At 34.7% G+C, this 19,551-nt stretch overlaps 1 long non-coding RNA gene across 3 annotated transcripts in view; it reads right to left on the reverse strand.

The window, feature by feature from the left end:
* Nucleotides 1-655: 655 nt before the first annotated feature.
* The window catches only part of LOC125095770 (uncharacterized), a 50,333-nt gene continuing 31,437 nt past the window's right edge, over nucleotides 656-19,551 (reverse strand). For all 3 annotated transcript variants that reach the window (XR_007125947.1, XR_007125945.1, XR_007125946.1), the window contains 2 exons: nucleotides 3,012-3,074; nucleotides 656-941 (listed from right to left, as the gene is read on the reverse strand). This is a non-coding gene — a long non-coding RNA (uncharacterized LOC125095770). The remainder of the gene's footprint in view (nucleotides 942-3,011; nucleotides 3,075-19,551) is intronic.

Below are 19,551 nucleotides of genomic sequence, written 5' to 3' on the forward strand. Positions count from 1 at the left end.
TGCACCAGAAAGTCACCTGCATTCCAGTAAATGTGGGATCTGGAGCATGATTCTAATCCCAGTAGATGTATGGTTCATCTATAGGTTTACTTAAGTGGTAAATGGAATATGTTTGTAAGGGAGAAGAGTCATGACATTGCTAATCATTCTCATTCTGCTTCTATTAGAAATGGTCTTTTTTTATTTTTATTTTTATTTTTTTTTAGAAATGGTCTTAAAATAAGGTCATGTCATCCATGAATTCCAGTTCCAAAATCTAAGATAGATAGATAAGCACAGCCATGTTGACTATATTATTTCATGCTCATTGATCGTAATGTCATAACCCTGAGTAATTGAATATTGGCTGACAAACTCTGGAGATTCCCAGGTGAAATCTGAAACTGGCCTCTATACATGGAGGGGAAGGAGAGACTGAAGAGTCAGACCACTGCAGAATGGTAGGTAGCAGTTTTTTTTTTTTCTTTTGAAGATTTTATTTATTTATTTGACAGACAAAGATCACAAGTAGGCAGAGAGGTAGGCAGAGAGAGAGGAAAGGAAGCAGGCTCCCTGCTGAGCAGAGAGACTGATGTGGGACTCATTCCCAGGACCCTGAGATCATGACCCAAGCTGAAGGCAGAGGCTTCACCCACTGAGCCACCCAGGTGCCCAAGTAGCAGATTTAATAACCTAGGGAACTAATATAGGAGACTTGTCTCGCAAGGTGAGTAGATTTCACTGAATCTTAAAAGCTTGTGTAGAGGCCTTCAGTCACATATTCAGTTCAGATGGTCTCAGTAATACCTTACATTCTACATCCTTGACACAGCACTGGTTATGGCAATGGTAGGTGGAATATACATTCCAAGGACAGGGAGGAGATGAGGAGCCTGTAGTTGTCTGGGTCCAGCTTGTGGGTCAACCCTGTGATCACTTCCTTTCCATGACCTTCTCCAATGCTGAGAAAAAAGGAAATCTTGTTCAGCCTCCTCTGGTTAGTTAGTCAGGGAAGTACTTAGGAATATTTAGAACATCCTTTCCAGCCAGACAAACTGGTAAAGAGTTTATAAGAGAGTAAATTTATCAATGTGGATATTGTTGTGTTGGCTAATACATTTATATTCTCCTGTAATAGAACTTCCAAGTTTTAGCTGGCCACATGACTATTTACCAAGAAACTTTCATTTCTTTTCCATTCTTGTAGCAAGTGTGTTCATATTACCAAGTTATGGACAATATTATGTAAACATGAATGGTACCTCCTGGAAAGTGTCCTTAAGGGAGAGAGAAGTCATGTCTTTTATCCCCTTCTTTTCATTTCATTTCCTGGAGTGAGGACATAATGGCTGAAACTCTGATAGCCATTTTGGGTCACAGAGTGATCTTGTTGAATGAAAACTCAAGAAGCCTAGGTCTCTGACACTTCAAATCCCCAGTAATATCACTAGCCTGTCCTCTCCTGGAATTGTACATGGAAGAAAATAAAATTCCCAATTGCTTAACCCACTATTGGCTTTTCTTTCATTTTTGAGCAAGGAAGAAGGGGAGTTTATCCCTTAATAATGGCAAACAATGAGGTATTGATAAAATGACTAGGTTTATATGATTACCAAATTATATTAATAATAAATTTATATAAAGGAGTCTAAGCAGTAGAGCTTATATGACCAAATTGTATTTATCCTCTTAACTATTTTCCCAAGTACTTTGTATAAAAGTGATACATCAGGGAAAATTTCTAAATCAAAAATGATGTGTCTTAGTTTTGTGATTAGCTTGCTCTTTTCCTTCTATGAAAGAAATCTCCTGAGAGTTGCATGAATCTAACTGATTGGTAGTTTGTACTTGTCAGGATCCTTTGAAAAGCAGATATTTGTGACACTAAAATTGAAGAGGTTATTTTTATACAGACCAAGGAGATGTTTAAAACTCAACAATGGCAGAGCCACACCAGCAGGACTGAAAAGACAAGTTCCTAGTTGAGTGGACCACCTGTGTTTCTCAGGCTTGCAACCCAACACTCCAGATACTCATCAGGAAAACGTGGGTAAGGACAAATAGTTTTATATTTAGATTTTCCCTAACTGACCCTTTGAGCACTAATCAGGGGAATTGATGTGACTAAGCAAATTCTTGTTGTTAATAATCTAACATACAGTTTTCCACAACAGAGCCTTCTGGGATAATGTACACATTCATGTATACAAATCAGAGTTGACTGGGCCTCCATAAGTAAATCCAGTGTTTATTCTCTCTTTTTAAAAATGTATGACATGTTTATATTAATAGGTTTTATCTGGGCTTATCATTTATTGTCATACCTTAGTAACTAAAAATAGTTTAAGGATGATGGCTGCTTTTCTCTTTGAGGTATCTCTAGAATTTAAAATGGTATATTTTAAATTAAATCACTATAGGGACACCTGGGTGGCTCAGCTGGTTAAGCATCTGCCTTTGGCTCAGGTCATTATCCCAGGGTCCTGGGATCAAACCCTCATGCTTCTCTCTCTGCTGCTCCCCCTGCTTATGCTCTCTTGCTCTCTCTGTCAAATAAATAACTAAAATCTTAAAAATAAAATACAGTAAAACAAAATAATTGAAAACATAAATGTCACATTTAGTGAAAATTAATTCAGCCATTTTTGATTATTAGTTGCTAACAAATAAAAACACATTAAATTCATATAGGTTAATTTTATCTGCTCATGGTGTAGGGTAAAGAACACAGGTTTTAAGAGTCTATTAATTATATTCAAAGCTATTTGCCACATTTTCTGGCTATGCCAAATTAGAGTAATTATTAATCCTAAGTGAACCATAATTTTGTTCCCTATAAATTAAATAATAGCTAATATTTAGTAAGTATTTACTACTTGCCAGATATTGTTCTAAATTCCCTAAATTTGTTAAATTATTTAATCCTTAAGAAACAAAAAGCTTATGAGATAGGAACTATTATTATCCCCAAAATGCAGAAGAGGAATTAAGATACAGAGACTCAAAGATACTTACCCAGGCTAACTACCTACCAAGTGCTAAAGCCAGGATTTAAACTCCAGCAGTCAGGCTCCAGAATCCATGCCATTTACTACCTGGAAAGGAAAGGAAGACATAGTTACTCAATTTTTAAGAATGGCTGAGGTTGGAAACAATGTATGTAAAGTGCCTTGAACACACTGGATATTAAATATCAATGTAAAAATATGCAAGAATCCAGGAATTGCTCTAAAAACCATATTCTTAGCTATCAAAGAAGAGGAAAAAGTTCAAGTCAAGGGATGCCCCACATTGTACCTAATAATGACTCCTAATCTTTCAAATCCCAGCAACCTTTTAATGAGTAAAGAATATCAATGGCCAAGATATGTAGGAAATTATCCAATAACCTCAATATAACATGAGAAGTCTGTCTTCTAATAAAACAAAATCAAACAATAAAAAAGGGGAAGGACTTCTATTTTTTTTTTTTTTATAATTTGTTTTTAAGTAATCTCTACATCCAACGTAGGGTTTGAATTCACAACCCTGAGATCAAGAGTTACATATTCCACTAACTGAGTCAACCAGGCTCCCCGAGGACTTCTAGTTCTAAGTAAGATGGTATAAATAACAGGCAGCTCTTCACTCCTAATATAGCAACTAGGAAGAAAATGGATAAATTATATTTTTGTTATATGTTATTTAGAATATGTTATATATTATTATTTCTTATATTATTATTATATTTTAATGACCAGAAAGAAGCAAAAAGACCTAGATGAACTAAAGTTTCAGAGACAGGGTGCCTGGGTGGCTCAGTGGGTTAAGCTGCTGCCTTCAGTTCAGGTCATGATCTCAGGGTCCTGGGATCGAGTCCTGCATTCGGCTCTCTGCTCAGCAGGGAGCTTGCTTCCCTCTCTCTCTTTCTGCCTACTTGTGATCCCTCTCTCTGTCAAATAAGTAAATAAAATCTTTAAAAAAATAAAGTTTCAGACACAGAAAAGCCATTCCAAATTGACAATAATTACTCATTTTATTCCCTGAGGGAAACTGATTCTGAAAACAGACTGATATTTGGGCTCAGTAAACAAAGAAGGGTTCTGCTGGGAAAAAGAGAAATTTGATTTCTCTTTTGACCATTTGATGGTCACATGGATTGAGTCAAGGTTTGGAATCTAGAAAAGTCCCCAAATGCACCTTTCTTTGCCCCACATATTTACTGAGTGATGAGGTAGGACAAAATTTGGGGGAGAGCTAGTTAAAAGTATAGAATAAAAACTCCCACACTCTGATGTTGCTTTGAAAACAGCAACACGCTCCAGAAAAGGGGTTGCTGCTAACAGATATCAGATAACCCCAAACATTATTTGCAGAGATTTTCAACTGTGTATTTTGTGAGGCTAAAAGGTTAAGCTAAAATTTCCAGAGGCAAGACCAAGTTTTCTGTAGTATTTAAGGGATGGGGCAAGAACGATTCAACATTTTCTCAATAAAAACCCTAAGAGGACCAAACCTAATGCACAGGACAAGACAGGTGGGGTGAGCCTAAATAGAACTGCAACCTAGCCTAGCTCATTTTCTAAGGGAACCGAGATAATCATCTTTTTTATCTGTTTAACAGAGGAAAGAGAATGCATATTTAGGAGGAAAAAAGCAATATTCTCATGCTCTACAATGATTTCACACAATGTCAGATATATGATAAAATGCATGAGATATGCAAAGCTACAGAAAAATGAGGCCAAGAATCAAGATGAGAAATAGCAAATAGAAGTAGAATCACACATGATTCAGATGTTGAAAGAGGCAAAGAAACCATGGAAGTCAGAAGATAATGAACTAACGTTTTCAAAGTGCTAAAAGGAAAAAACAATCTATGCCAACTTAGAATTTCCTATAAAACAAAAATACCCTTTAAGAATAAAGGAAGAATGAAGATGATATAAGAAACACAAAATCTGAGGGAATGTATTGCCAACAGTTATGGTACTGTAAAAAATACTAAGGGACATCTTTGAAACTGAAGGAAAATGATACCAGGTGAAAATGCAGAACCATTAGAAAGAAAGAAGTATACTATAAAGGGTAAATATGAAAATGACTGTGAAAATAACTTATTGTTTAAAACAACAATAATCAAAATACCTTGAAGGGTTTAGAGCAGATTTATAAGTAAAAATGTATGCCAGCAAAAGTAGAAAAGGCAGGGGGGATGTACTAGAATTAAACTGTCTGGAGATTCTTGTCCAGGAAGTTACAAACATTCTCATTTATTGTAGACTGTAAAATGAAAAGATACATATTCTAAGAAAAAAATACCAATTTTTGCTGAAGAAAGAAACCAGCTGGAACTCTGATATGTTGCTGTTGGGTCTAAAAACTGATACTACCACTTTTAAAACCTGACAGAACCATTATTCATAATAGTGAAAATATGGAAGCAACCTAAGTGTCCATTGACAGATGGATGGATAAAGAAGAAATATATAAAGTAGTATATGTATGTATACTTTATATATATATATATATATATATATATATATATATATATATATATATATATAAATGCAGAATACTATTCTGCCATAAAAGAGAATGAGATATCTTGTCATTTGTGACATGGATGGACATAGAGGGTATTATGCTAAGTGAAATAAATCAGAAGAAGACAAGTGCCATACAATTTCACTTTTTGGTGGAATCTAAAAAACAAAATGAATGAACAAGCAAAACCAGATACAGACCTATAAATACAGAGAACAAACTACTGGTGGCCAAAAGGGACAGTGGGAGGATGGGTGAAATGAGTGAAGCACAGTGTGAAGTACAGGCTTCCAGTTATGGAATGAATAAATCACAGTGATGAAAGGTACAGCGTAGGGAATATGGTCAATAGTATTGTAATAGCATCATAGGGTGACAGATGAGAGCTCTACTTGTGAGAACAGCATAATGTACAGAGATGTTGAATCTCTACTTATACACCTGAAACTAATGTAATGTGTGTCAACTATACATGAGAAGGGGTGAATAAATTATATTTGCGTTGTAAGATGCCATATAGCAACAAAATAGCAAACATTGTACATAAACATTAATGGGGATAGGTGGAAAAATATAATTGAAATAATTCAGATACAAAATTGTACTTAATGTATAATTTCAGTTTAATGATATTCAAGGACAGGTAAAGTAAGTGAAAGGTACTAAAGGTTAAACTATTAGTAACCTCTGGAAAATTGTTACTGAGTGGGGAGGAGATTTTGGGAAACTGCTTGAGTACCAGAAATTTTGTCCCTCTTCAGTTGAGTGGAGGTTACATTTGCTAAATACATGTAACAAGTCCTCAAGCTATACACATGAGTGCATGTTACTGTAGGCATATTATAGTGTAATATTTATCTTTTAAAAGAAAAGAGTATTTTCAAAGCATGTGGAATCCAGCATGGCTAGGTACAGCCAGTCTCCAGGTAGGCAGTGTAACTCTCTATTTAAGAGATCACAGATTAGGGGCGCCTGTGTGGCTCAGTGGGTTAAAGCCTCTGCCTTCAGCTCAGGTCATGTTCTCAGGGTCCTGGGATCGAGCCCCACGTCGGGCTCTCTGCTCAGCGGGGAGCCTGCTTCCTCCTCTCTCTCTGCCTGTCTCTCTGACTACTTATAATCTTTATCAAATAAATAAATAAAATCTTAAAAAAAAAGAGAGAGATCACAAACTAATAACTGATATAGCTCAGACAGAGTGGGATACAGATTCAGAATTCAAGGACAAAGAAAATAAGTAGTATTAAATTCTGAAATAACGATTCCTTGAATTTTATATGTGTAGACCAAAATTAGAATCTTCTCATGGTCTGTAAAAACCAGCATTGCAGGGACGCCTGGGTGGCTCAGTTGGTTAAGCAGCTGCCTTCGGCTCAGGTCATGATCCCAGCGTCCTGGGATCGAGTCCCGCATCGGGCTCCTTGCTCGGCAGGGAGCCTGCTTCTCCCTCTGCCTCTGCCTGCCATTCTGTCTGCTTGCACTCGCTCTCTCTCCCTCTCTCTCTGACAAAAACAAACAAACAAACAAAAAAAACAGCATTGCAATTGGTATCCAAAGTGATGCTTGGCTTAATGCTTATGTGACTTTAAGATAGCACTGAACTGGGACGCCTGGGTGGCTCAGTTGGTTAAGCAGCTGCCTTCGGCTCAGGTCATGATCCCAGCGTCCTCGGATCGAGTCCCACATCGGGCTCCTTGCTTGGCGGGGAGCCTGCTTCTCCCTTTGCCTCTGCCTGCCATTCTGTCTGCCTGTGCTTGCTCGCTCTCCTCTCTCTCTGACAAATAAATAAAAAAAAATCTTTAGAAAAAAAAAAAGATAGCACTGAACTTTCTTTAAAAAGTTAGATTGCTTCACACACATCACAGTACTAGTATGGGGTCAAAACTGGTGGACAAGAAAGCATCTTATAAACGCTAGTCCTACTAAAAAGTGAAGATTTGATCTGAACAGAAGTTGCAATGTGTGATGAGTATAAAGGGTAAAGTTTAAAATAAGTGGGTTGAGGGAGTAAAGGACCTTTGGGAATTCTGACTTGAGATTTTCTATTTATTTTGGCTACAGTAACATCTTATGTGAAGCACTTATCGATTATCATAGAGTTCTTTTTATATCACAGAATCATACATATTTGGGGTTAGATGACAGCCCTATATATTTTGTACCATGATATATCCTAACACAGGCAATTAGAAGAGGCTAGTTAAGAGGTTGGTTTTCCCCACGTTTAAAAAAAAAATCTTATTAACATCAGAAAAAATGGAAAAATTCAGTAAATGAGGTACTTACTGTCTTTATTTTTGTGTGTGTGTTTTGTTTTGTTTCCCTTTGTTGTGACATAGTTAACAGATAACATTTTGTAGATGTAAGATGTGCACCAAGCTGACTTAATACATTTAATATATTACGAAATGATTATCACCATTGCATAAGATAACAGCTCTATCTCATCGTATAATTACCATTCCTTTTTCATGGAGAGAATATTTAAGACTTACTCCCTTAGCAAGTTTCAGATATACAGTTCAGTATTATTAATTGTAATCATCGAACTATGCATTAGATCTCTAGAAATTATTCTCCTTATAACTGGAAGTTTATAGTCTTTGGTCAGTATCTCCCTATTTCTTATACCCCTCCCCCAACCCTGGTGATCATCGCTCTAGTCCCTTTTTTTATGAATTCAGTTTTTTTTAGATTTCACGTATCAATGATATCATCCAATATTTGTCTATCACTGCCTGATTTATTTCACCTAGCATAATGCCCATAAGGTCTATCATTGTTGCCATACATGTTAGGATTTTTTCTTCCTTGAGGTTGAATAATATTACATTGTGCATGTAAATCACATCTTCTTTAACTATTCATCCATTGACAGATACTTGGGTTTTTTTTCTATACCTTGGTCTATGTTAGTAAGGCTGCAACAAACATGGGAATGAAGTTATCTCTTCAAGATCCTGTTTCATTTCCTTTGTATATATATCTAAAAGTAGGGCCACTGGATCATATGGTAGATCTATTTTTAATATCAGGAGGAATCTCCATATTGTTTTCCACAATGGCTGCACCAATTTACATCCCAACCAACAGTACACAATGGCCTTTTCCTTTTCTTGACATCCTCATGGGCAACCCTGTTGGGATCCCTCTCACTCTTGAGAGCTTTTTCTGTATCTTCACTTAATAAACTTCCATTGCTTGGAATGCCTGGGTGGCTCAGTCATTCAGTGTCTGCCTTCTGCTCAGGTCATTTTTCTCAGGTCCTGGGATCAAGTCCCGCATTGGGCTCCCTACTTGGTGGGAAGCCTGCTTTCTCCCCTCTCCCACTCCCCGTGCCCCCTGCTTATGTTCCCTCGTTAAACAAACAAACAAACAAACTAAAAAACACCTCACCAATAATTATTATCACTTATCCTTTTGATAAGTTCAATAAATTAAATACCAAGCAAGATAAAGGAAAAAACAAAACAAAGCATACAAAGACATCATAACTAATGTGCTGTAAACTAATAATAAAGTGCATATCATGAAAGCAGCCTTTTCATACAAAGGCTCATTTCATGCAGGGAAACAAAATTAAGAATGACTGCTGATATCATGAGAGACTGTGCAGTATGGAAGAACTGAGTAACATCCTTAATATGGAAATAAAAATAACAACAAAAGAATTTGAACCTATAAATATAAATATAACAAAATTATTTTAAAAATGGAAAAGTAAAGATATTTTCCAGTAAACAATATCTCAACAAATCTGTCTCAATAGATCTACAACACAAGAAATCTTCAAGGATTTTCTTCTAGGTTAAGGACAATAATTCCAATTAAAACTCAAATGTATACAAGGAAATGAAAACAACCAGAAATGGTATGTATGTCAGAAAATGCAAGATGTTTGTTTTTCTTGTTTTTTAATGTTTTTAAAAGGTAATTGATTAATTTACAAGAGAAATAAGAATATGAAAAGTTAACATTTAAGGAAGTAAAATACAATGACAATAATAGTGCAAAGGCAAATTTCCATCTCCAGATTTTCTGATTCAGTAGACATGAGGGGGTGTTTGAGAATTTATATTTTTATATTGTATTTCAGGTGATGCTAATGTTGTTTGCCAGAGAGCAGTCTTTGGGAACCACTAAATTGTAGCTTTAATTTTATCCTTATACAAATCTCAGCAAGCTTTTTAAAAAGAATTGACAAACTAATTTAAGTGGTTAATGAAAATTAAAAGAATATGGAATATCCAAAATGTTCTTGAAAAAAATATAACAAAATTGGAGGACTTACACATTACCTGATTTCAAGATGTGTAATATAGTTGTAAGAATCATGACATAATGATATTTCTATGAGGATAAACATATAGAAACAGAAAAGAGGTTCTAGAAATAGACCAGTGCATATAGGATCAAAATATTTCCTTTTTTTTTTAAATTTTTTTAAGATTTTATTTATTTATTTGACAGGTAGAAAATACAAGTAGGCAGAGCAGCAGGCAGAGGGAGAGGGAGAAGCAGATTCCCCGCTGAGCAGGGAGCCCCATGTGGGGATTGATCCCAGGACCCTGAGATCATGACCTGAGCCAAAGGCATCCGCTTAACTGACTGAGCCACCCAGGTGTCCTGGATCAATATATTTTCAATAAAAGATAAAACAGCCTTTTCAATAAATTTCGGTAACATTTCAACAAACATTGCTTTATATATGCTTTATATATATTTAATCCTTAAATCACACCATAAATTGAGCTAAAAAATTTTAAAATTAAAATATTAAATAAAATAGGTTGAAGGGTCACAGGTCTAAATATAAAAGATGAAACTACAGAATTTCTAAAAGATAAGATGGGAGAAAATATGGATGATATTGGAGTAGACAAAAAAAAAACATAAAAGAAAAAAAAATATGAGTAGATTTCATCAAAATGAACTTTTGGTCCTCAGAAGACACAGTTAAGAAAATGAAAAAGCAAGCTAGGAGCAGGGAGAAAATAATCTCAATTCAAATATTTGACAAAGAATATTTATCTGGAATAAATAAATAACACTTGATAATAAGATGGCAGAAAATTTGAACAGAATTGTCTTGGAAAATGCAAATGGCAATGTACATGGAAAAAATGCTCAGAATTACTTGTCATGAGGGAATTGCAAATTAAAATCACAGTGCTGTATTACTGCACCTCAAGCACGATAGTTAAAATTTAAAAGATGGGCAATACCAAGCTTTGGTGAGGATGCAGAATGACTAGAACTCTTCCCACCCAAGGCTAGTGGGAATGTAAACGTTAAAATGATTTTATTTATATATTTTTTAAATTTTCTATGCTCTATGAATGTTCTATGAATAAGCGCAATTTGGAAACAAGCCAACTGGTAATCATCCAAATGCCCATCAACTGAAGACTAGATAATCAAGTTGTGTCATATTCATGCAATGGAATACTACTTGGCAATTTAAAAGAATAAATTACCTTTATGTTTAACATCATGGATGTCAAAAACATTAGGCTAAGCAAACAAGGCCACACAGAAGGGAGTCACACATCCTATATGATTCCATTTTATATAAAACTCTAGGGAAAACGTTTAACTGTTGGTGATGGAAGGTAGATTAGTCATTGTCTGAGGTCATAGATGGGGGAGAAATTGACTGTTGAAGATATGAGGGATCTTTTGGCTATGATGAAAATTTCCTATAGCTTAATTCATATGGTGCTTGCATGTGTATACACATTTGTCAAAATTGACTACATTTTAGGTTTAAAGTGCTTGTATTATATTGTAGATAAAGTATATCTAACTATAGGGGATTTTAAAAGACATTATACAGATGGGTGTTCAGGATTACCTCCATTATGTAAGACAGATAACATAAAATTCTTTTTTGACAAACTTTATCTTATTTAAAATGTTTTTAGATGATGAATTATAATGCTACACCTTGAATATGTTTAATTTCTAATGACATGTATTTTAACCTCTTAAAATCTATAATATATATCATTAGTTGTGGATATTTGAAGATGTTTGTGTTAGTAATTTACACATGAAATAATATGTATATGTGTAAAAATACAAACAATTCAAGTTTTTTACAGTTGTACATATATTAATATTCTCTTATTATGTAAGTATAAAATACCACCTAATCCATATTTTGATATTTGAATTCCAGAAAAATATCCAATAACAGATGCTTCCTGTGACAAATTTTTTATTATTTTGTCTAATCTTTTAGCAGCAAGAATGAGATTATCATTAATAATTATAGTCCAAAGTGGGGGAAACAGTCTGAAGAAAAGACCAGGTTGTTCTTTGTCACTATGATGTTCTTTTTTTTTTTTTTTTGCTTTGGTTAAATGAAAATGGTTGATGGATTTTAATTTCATTTTATCCCTTTAATTCTACAGTAAATAATTAATCTTTTATGATGAAATGTAGTCATGTTTAATAATTCCGTCATTGTCTTTCACTGTAGCCCTGATTCTTAAGACCTTTTGATCCTTTGATTAGGCTTTAACAAATTTCCTTTCGACGTGCAGACAGACATCTTTCATCAGATGTAGGATTAACCAGGATTAACAATCTTTCAGAGACAGAGATGTCCAGGATTCTATTTTCTGCTGTGATCCTTTTTCTGTGGATTATAGGGAGATGTAATATATGAACTATGGTAAGCTCTTCAATGTATGATTTTTTGAAAATGTAAGAGAATAGAAAAATAAGGATGGGGAAGAAAACTGTGACATTTTTTAAGACCTATAATGTAAAACTAGACTCCTTGAGTTGGAGGAGTAGAAATATTGCATGAAGTGGGAAGAAAGCTAGGAGAAACAGTATCTTTTATGAAGAAATCACTGGCACATTTTGATCCTTTCATGGGGCCTCTCATAGCTCATATAATTCTCCAGAATGAATGTTGAAAGAGAGCACATTTAAAGCCAAATAAATTCTCTAGGATTTTCCGTGAATTCCTAGGAAAGTGGTGTGGGGCTTCCCTGTGCAGTCCAGTCATTCCTGTACATCATTAGCTAATTAATCTCATAAAGAGATTCCTTTAAACCTGGTTTTTATTCCAAATTAAAACTCCATTTTTCTCTTCCCCTTTATAGCAAAGTGCATTCATTGGTACTTACATGCATATAAAAATGGAAAGAAAACTGTTCAAATCTTCAGTCCAAAAGGTCTACTTTTTAACCTCTCATTTCTTATCCCTCTTTATCTCTCCTTTGTTTTTAAATAATAGAAGTATTATTTTAACTGGCTTCAAAGCTAAATATTTATCCCACAAAACTTTACAGATGTAATGTTTATAGACAATAGCAACTATTGAGAGCAACTAGGCCAGCCCATGCAAAGCTACCACACTAATAAGCCAAGTACATGTACATATGCATCTAGTTCACCATTGCTATAGAATGGGAGATAGCTGGTTCTCAGGATCAATGTCAAAGCCATAAATAAAGGACATCTTGTCCATATCCTGAACAATTGCACTAATTTTAAAATGATACTTGCTTATGGAGTTCACATTAGGTAATATTCTGCTTGATGTTATAATGGTGTGGCAACTGTGCTAAAAATTTAAGTGTTCTTATCAGGACTTTATGAGTGAATAAAATGATACTTTAAATGTTTGAGAAAAAGTTGTTTAGGGACATAGATGAAATAAGATTAGAAAAATATTGAGAGTTGATGAACGTTGGTAATAGAAATATGAGAATTCTCTATACTAAACCATACTTTGTTGTATGTCTGAATAATTCTAATAAAAATTAATGCAAGAAAAATACTGCACTATTTTTTCTCCATATCTTCAAAGCAGTAACATTTCAGATATTCACTTAGTAATGAATGGATGAATTTCTACTCACCAGTCACTAGCTGATCCTGAAAAGAACAGAAAAAGCCTATATTTTGACAAGGATTTTAAGTTGGCCACACATTATTCAATATGGTACATATGCACTAAAAATACAGAGTAGGCAAGTAAATGCCTAAGATGATGTGATTGTCCTTGAAGTGAGTTTTGGTATTTGATTTAGCTACAAAAGGATTTTAAGGTTAAATAAAATATAGTTTAAATGAAATTTAAATTATGCAGAGCATAACATTTTATATGTTATGTAGGTGGTACTACAATTAGGTCTGCACATTTTTAAAAAGACTATGTAGAAATGAAATCTTGCCATTTATGACAACGTGGATGGAACTAGAGGGTATTATGCTTAGCGAAGTAAGCCAATTGGAGAAAGACAACTATCATATGATCTCCCTGATATGAGGAAGTGGAGATGCAATGTGGGGGGCTTGGGGGATAGAAAAAGAATAAATGAAACAAGATGGGATGGGGAGGGAGACAAACCGTAAGAGACTCTTAATTTCACAAAACTAACTGAGGGTTGCTAGAGGGAGGGGGTCGGGAGAGGGTGGTGGGGTTATGGACATTGGGGAGGGTATGTATTATGGTGAGTGCTGTGAAGTGTGTAAACCTGGCAATTCACAGACCTGTACCCCTGGGGTTAATAATAGATTATATGTTTATAAAAAATAAAAAATTAAAATTAAAATTAAATAAATAAATAAAAACACTATATATAAAATGGAATTCTCGTTTAGCAATAGAAACTAAATAATACTTATTAATCTTCAAAAGAGCCAAGAAAACTATTCATTAAACTTCTCTAAGACTAAATTATATATTAGGTAGTCAAAAATAAGGTCTTTATTGATTAAGTGAAAAAGCAAAGCAAATTTACTACCAGATTATTTTATGAGACTCATGGTCATTAGGTAAAATCTATAGATCCTAAAAAAAAAAAAAATCGGGGGACTCAATTAAATTTTCAGGACAAATTATGGTGTGAAATATGCCTATCAGGTTATATTTCACTCAAAGGATTAATATTAAAAGATAAGCTTTGTGGGGCACCTGGGTTGCTCCGTCCGATAAGCTTCTTCCTTTGGCTTGGATCATGATCCTGGGTTCCTGGGATCAAGCCCTGAGTCCAGCCCTCTGCTCAGAGGGGAGCCTGCTTCTCCCTATCTCCCTGCCTCTCCACTCCTCTTGCACTGTCTCTATCACGTTCTCTCCCTCAAATAAATAAATAAAATCTGTTTAAAAAATGATAAGCTTTGCTTTAGATTTATAATTTCTTATCCTCTTGTAAGAAATTTATAATTTCTTATCTTTATTTCCAAGAATTTGTACCTTCTTGGAAATAAGGACAATGTCTAATAAAAACATAATGCAAGATCTAATAATGTTTTAATTTTCTAGTGTCTCTACTAAAAAGAAAGTAAAAAGAAACTGGTGAAATTAATTTTAAGAGCATATTTTATATAATTCAATATGTCCAAAATGTAATTTCAGGAGAAAATCAATATAAAACATTTTAATGAACTTAACTTACTCTTTGTTATTCATAGTGAGGTTTTGAAATCTATTTTTTTTTTTTTTAAGTTTTTATTTGAATTCCAGTGAGTTAATAGACAGTGTAATATTAGTTTCACATGTATAATACAATGCTTCCCTACAACACCCAGCAGCCATCACAAGTGCACTCCTTAATCCCCATCACCTATTTCCCCCATCCCCACACCCACCTCCCTTCTGGTAACCATCACCTTGTTTCTTCTGGTTGAGTCTATTTTTTGGTTTGCCTCTCTTTCTCTTTTTTCTCCCCTTTCCTCAATCTAGTGTATACTCTATACTTATAGAACATTCCAATTTGAATGTTAAATTTTCATTAGAAATACATGATCCATATTTACAGTCCATAAAATTTATAGCTGAAAAAGCAGATTCATACATTCACATTGATCCAAACGTACCTAATGTTTTCAACAACTTAATAGACTGTCAGTTTCAGAATTTCAATAAAAACTAATAAATTAAAATTATAGTTCCCTAACCTCACTAGTTGCATTTATTTATTTATTTTTTATTGTGTTATGTTAGTCACCATAAAATAGTTGCATTTAGAGTATTTTGTAGCCACATATAGCTAACAGCTACCACCTCAGCTCAGGTCTACCATCTTTGAATACAAGGCAATGAAAGTGAAGATTGGCTAGGAACCATTTAGACTGTGTATTTTAAAAGGGAAAAAATGAGGAAAATAAAAAGTATTTCAGTCTTTTGCCCCTCTCAGAAAATAGAAAGACACAATTTAATTATTTTCACTTTTATGTATTAGCCACAGATAAAAATAACAACTTCAAAGTCTGTCTAGTGTTCGCTACTAGACTTTTAAAAAGTTTATTATCCCTTTGAGTATAAAATATTTGCTTTTGAATAAACAAACTCTGTAGTTATTTTTTAAAGATAAAAAATGCCCTAATAATAAATAGCTTGGATCTTTCCAGTTTTATTTCCAAGCCCTGGGCTATGGACTTATTTTAGGCTATAAAAACTGATATAGGGCAACTTTAAGCCACAGATGTCCTACTAAATCCAATTCCAGTGACATTTAGATACACAAATTGCCAATGGAAATTTATTAGTTTTCCTCCACAAGCATCATAACATGGACTCACACTGTACCTGGATTAGTTTTTTGACATTCCTCATATATTTTCATTCACTTTTTCTAATTACAATTTCATGAAGCTTTACACTGTGGCTTTGGATACTTCAAACAATACTGAATTACAGGGATATAATATGTCCTTTAACCCAAATAATTGATTTCAGTATGATAGCATGTACAATATTACCTTGCACTGATCTTGTTCAATTCTCTTTCATCCTCTTAGTACCCCTTGATGTTGTATTACTGTCTTTCTCATTTTACTGATGTGATAACCACAGCACAGAGAGGCTAGGCATGTCACCCACTGTTACACAGTGGGGGGTGGTGGAATATATTTGAATACAGGAGTCTGATCTCAATGTCCATGTTTACTCACTACTCTCTAATGCTTCACCATAGAGGTCTTTGGCCCAACTTCTTGAAAGTCATGTCCTGAAGTAAGCTTGTTTCTTTGGAATAACATTGCTTTTGCAATTGCTGGTCCTAGTATCCTAGGAAACATAAGCACAGCTAATTCATATGGAACCTGTCTTGAGGCAATATAGGGTCCTGATACCGAGATTCCTCTTAGTCCAGACCACATCACAGAGACTATAATGGGTCACCAGAGCAGCAGAATATCTTTGTAATCAGGGAAACATAGCAGTGCTCAGGACACTTTGAAATTCTTTCATTAAGTCTGAAGTCATACTTCAATAGGAGTCAAAGTTCAATATGAAGATATAGGTGAAACTCTCCTGCCTCCTGACCACATGCTCCTGTCTCTGCCAGTACTTTGAAATTGACTCACATTGAAAGTAACCTTTTGTCCAGTGGCCTGTTTCTGTCACCAGTAAACTTCTATTTGCCCTTCCTATAACAAATTTCTGTTTCGACTACTTTTTAGAAATTGGCCATTGATAGATATGTACAACCTCTTTTGTCATTATTTGTTAACCCTATACCGATGGTTCATATTTTTCTAAAATGAGAGAGATGGTGATGAGCTTTTTCCTTAAATTTTGGATTGCAGTAAATTATTGACCTTTTCATTTGTTTGTTTTTAACTTCAAGGTCCTGTTAATCACTGATAGTTGGGTAAATATCTCTAAAAACATACATTTGCATTTTTTAAAGATTTAATAATTTGAGAGAAAGAGTGAGAGAGAAAGCATCGGGAGTGGGGGAATGGGGGTGCAGAGGAAGAGGGAGCAGACTCCCTGCTGAGCACAGAGCCACATGCTGAGATGCTGGGCTTGATCCCAGGACCCTGAGACTATAACCTCAGCCAAAATCAAGAGTAAGCCACTTAACCTACTAAGTCACCCAGATGTCCCTAGATTTGCTTTTTTTTTTTTAGAAACTTGGTTTTATGACCTCCACTTTTAGTGTGCTTTTATTTTTTAACTTTACATCTCTTTAGAATATCAATATAATATTTCAAAAATTGCTATTTAGGTTAAGTGACATTTTCACTGTCGCAGTTTTGTGTTTGACCTGAATAATCTATATTTTCTTTGTTTTCCCTTTTGCCTATAATTCTTTCCCATGGTTCAGCTCTCCAGTCATGATTGTGAATGGGTATGTTGGTATCTCTGATTGGTAAGTGATGGACGGAAAGGAAAGCCATGCGGGAGTAGGGGGGTGTCTTTAAGTCTTTGAACACTATCTATTCAGTTGTTCAAATGTTTAACATGGGGGAGAGAAGATTGCTGCCTTATCATGATACAATAACACCCTATGGGTCTTCACTATTCCAATTAAGGTTTCATACTCTCCCACCATACTCTGAAATCACCAAAGTCTTCCTGTATGAATAATCAATATGAATCCTCATTACTTACCTTCTCAGCAACAACTGATAAAGTTGATCATACTTTCCTTTACAAATGTGATGACTCAATTCACAGGACACCATTATCTTGTTTTTTCCTTAATTTCCTGCTGATTTTTTGCAGGCCCCTTTGCTACTCAAGTTTCAGACCTATTATTTTATCCCATCATATTTATTTTGTAGGCAGTCTAATGCAATCCAAGGCTTTAAATATCGCCCTTTCACTCTTAAATATCCAACATTCTACTTAATATCTTTACTTAAATATTTTGAATTTAATACATCCAGTACTAATTCTTGATTTTCCTCCTCAATCTGCATCTCCATTTTTTTCTTATCTTAGTAAATAGCAGTTTATTCAGTTGTTCATTTAATAATAACTTTTTTTCGTAATTACTTTTTACTCACTTTTTCTTTTTTTTTTTTTTTTAAGATTTTGTTTATTTATTTGACAGACAGAGATCACCAGTAGGCAGAGAGGCAGGCAGAGAGAGAGGGGGAAGCAGGCTCCCTGATGAGCAGAGCTCAATGCAGGGCTGGATCCCAGGACCCTGGGATCATGATCTGAGCCAAAGGCACCTTTATTCACTTTTTCATCAGTCCTTTGTCTCCAGTGCAAATCTAACTGATGAGAATATCCTGTCAATTTCAAATTTGTAATTATCTTAGCTCATGCTGCCAAAGCAAAGTGTCATGGACTTGGTGTCCTTAACAAAATAAACTAATTTTCTCATAGTTCTGGAGGCTGGAATTAAGGAGATGGCAAAGTAAGTTCATTCTATAGTCTCTTTTCTTGGGTTGTAGATAGCTGCCATCTTGGTAAATACCCATATAATCTTTGCTTCATGTGCATTTATAACAGAGTGAACAACTTTTCTGGTATCTCTTTGCATAAGTATATTAACCTAATCATGAGTGCCCTACTCTCATGACATTATTGAAACTTAATTCTTAAAAATCTGGGTCATCCCATTCCAGCTCCTTGTGAGGTGCTGAAGTTATATAATAAAACATTAATCTCTCTTGGTGGAAAAAAACAATAGATAATATAGCTGGCCATGTCTTACCACAATGAAGGGTCATTAAACTTGCAGCTTAGTGAAATTAGTGGGAAATTTGGGTTTTAAAAAGAACCAATAAGGGGGGCCTGGGTGGCTCAGTGGGTTAAGCCTCTGCCTTCGGCTTGGGTCATGATCTCACGGTCCTGGGATGGAGCCCTGCATGGGGCTCTCTGCTTGGTGGGGAGCCTGCTTCCCCCCTCTCTCTCTGCCTGCCTCTCTGCCTACTTGTGATCTCTCTCTCTGTCAAATAAATAAAATATTTTAAAAATTAAAAAAAAAAGAACCAATAATAGAAGCTAAAAAACAATAAAAAATAATATAGGTAAACATGTCACAAAATATGATCAAGATCTGTTCCTGTGAAAACTAAAATCATCAGTGAAAGAAAGTATAAAATATGTAAACAAATATAGATACACACAATCTTTATCCAGCAGTCCTTCCTTATTTGCCCCAACAACCACAGACCCAGGCAACATTCACATAAATGAAATCATGCAGTATGTGGTCTTTTGTGACATTTCTTTCCTTTAGTATAATGTTTTCAGTTTGTCTATATAGCATACACCAATACTTCATTCCTCTTTATTGCCAAATAATATTCCATTATGTGAATATATCTTATTTATTTATC

The sequence above is a fragment of the Lutra lutra genome, chromosome 3 (assembly GCF_902655055.1).
Source record: "Lutra lutra chromosome 3, mLutLut1.2, whole genome shotgun sequence".
Classification (NCBI taxonomy): domain Eukaryota; kingdom Metazoa; phylum Chordata; class Mammalia; order Carnivora; family Mustelidae; genus Lutra; species Lutra lutra.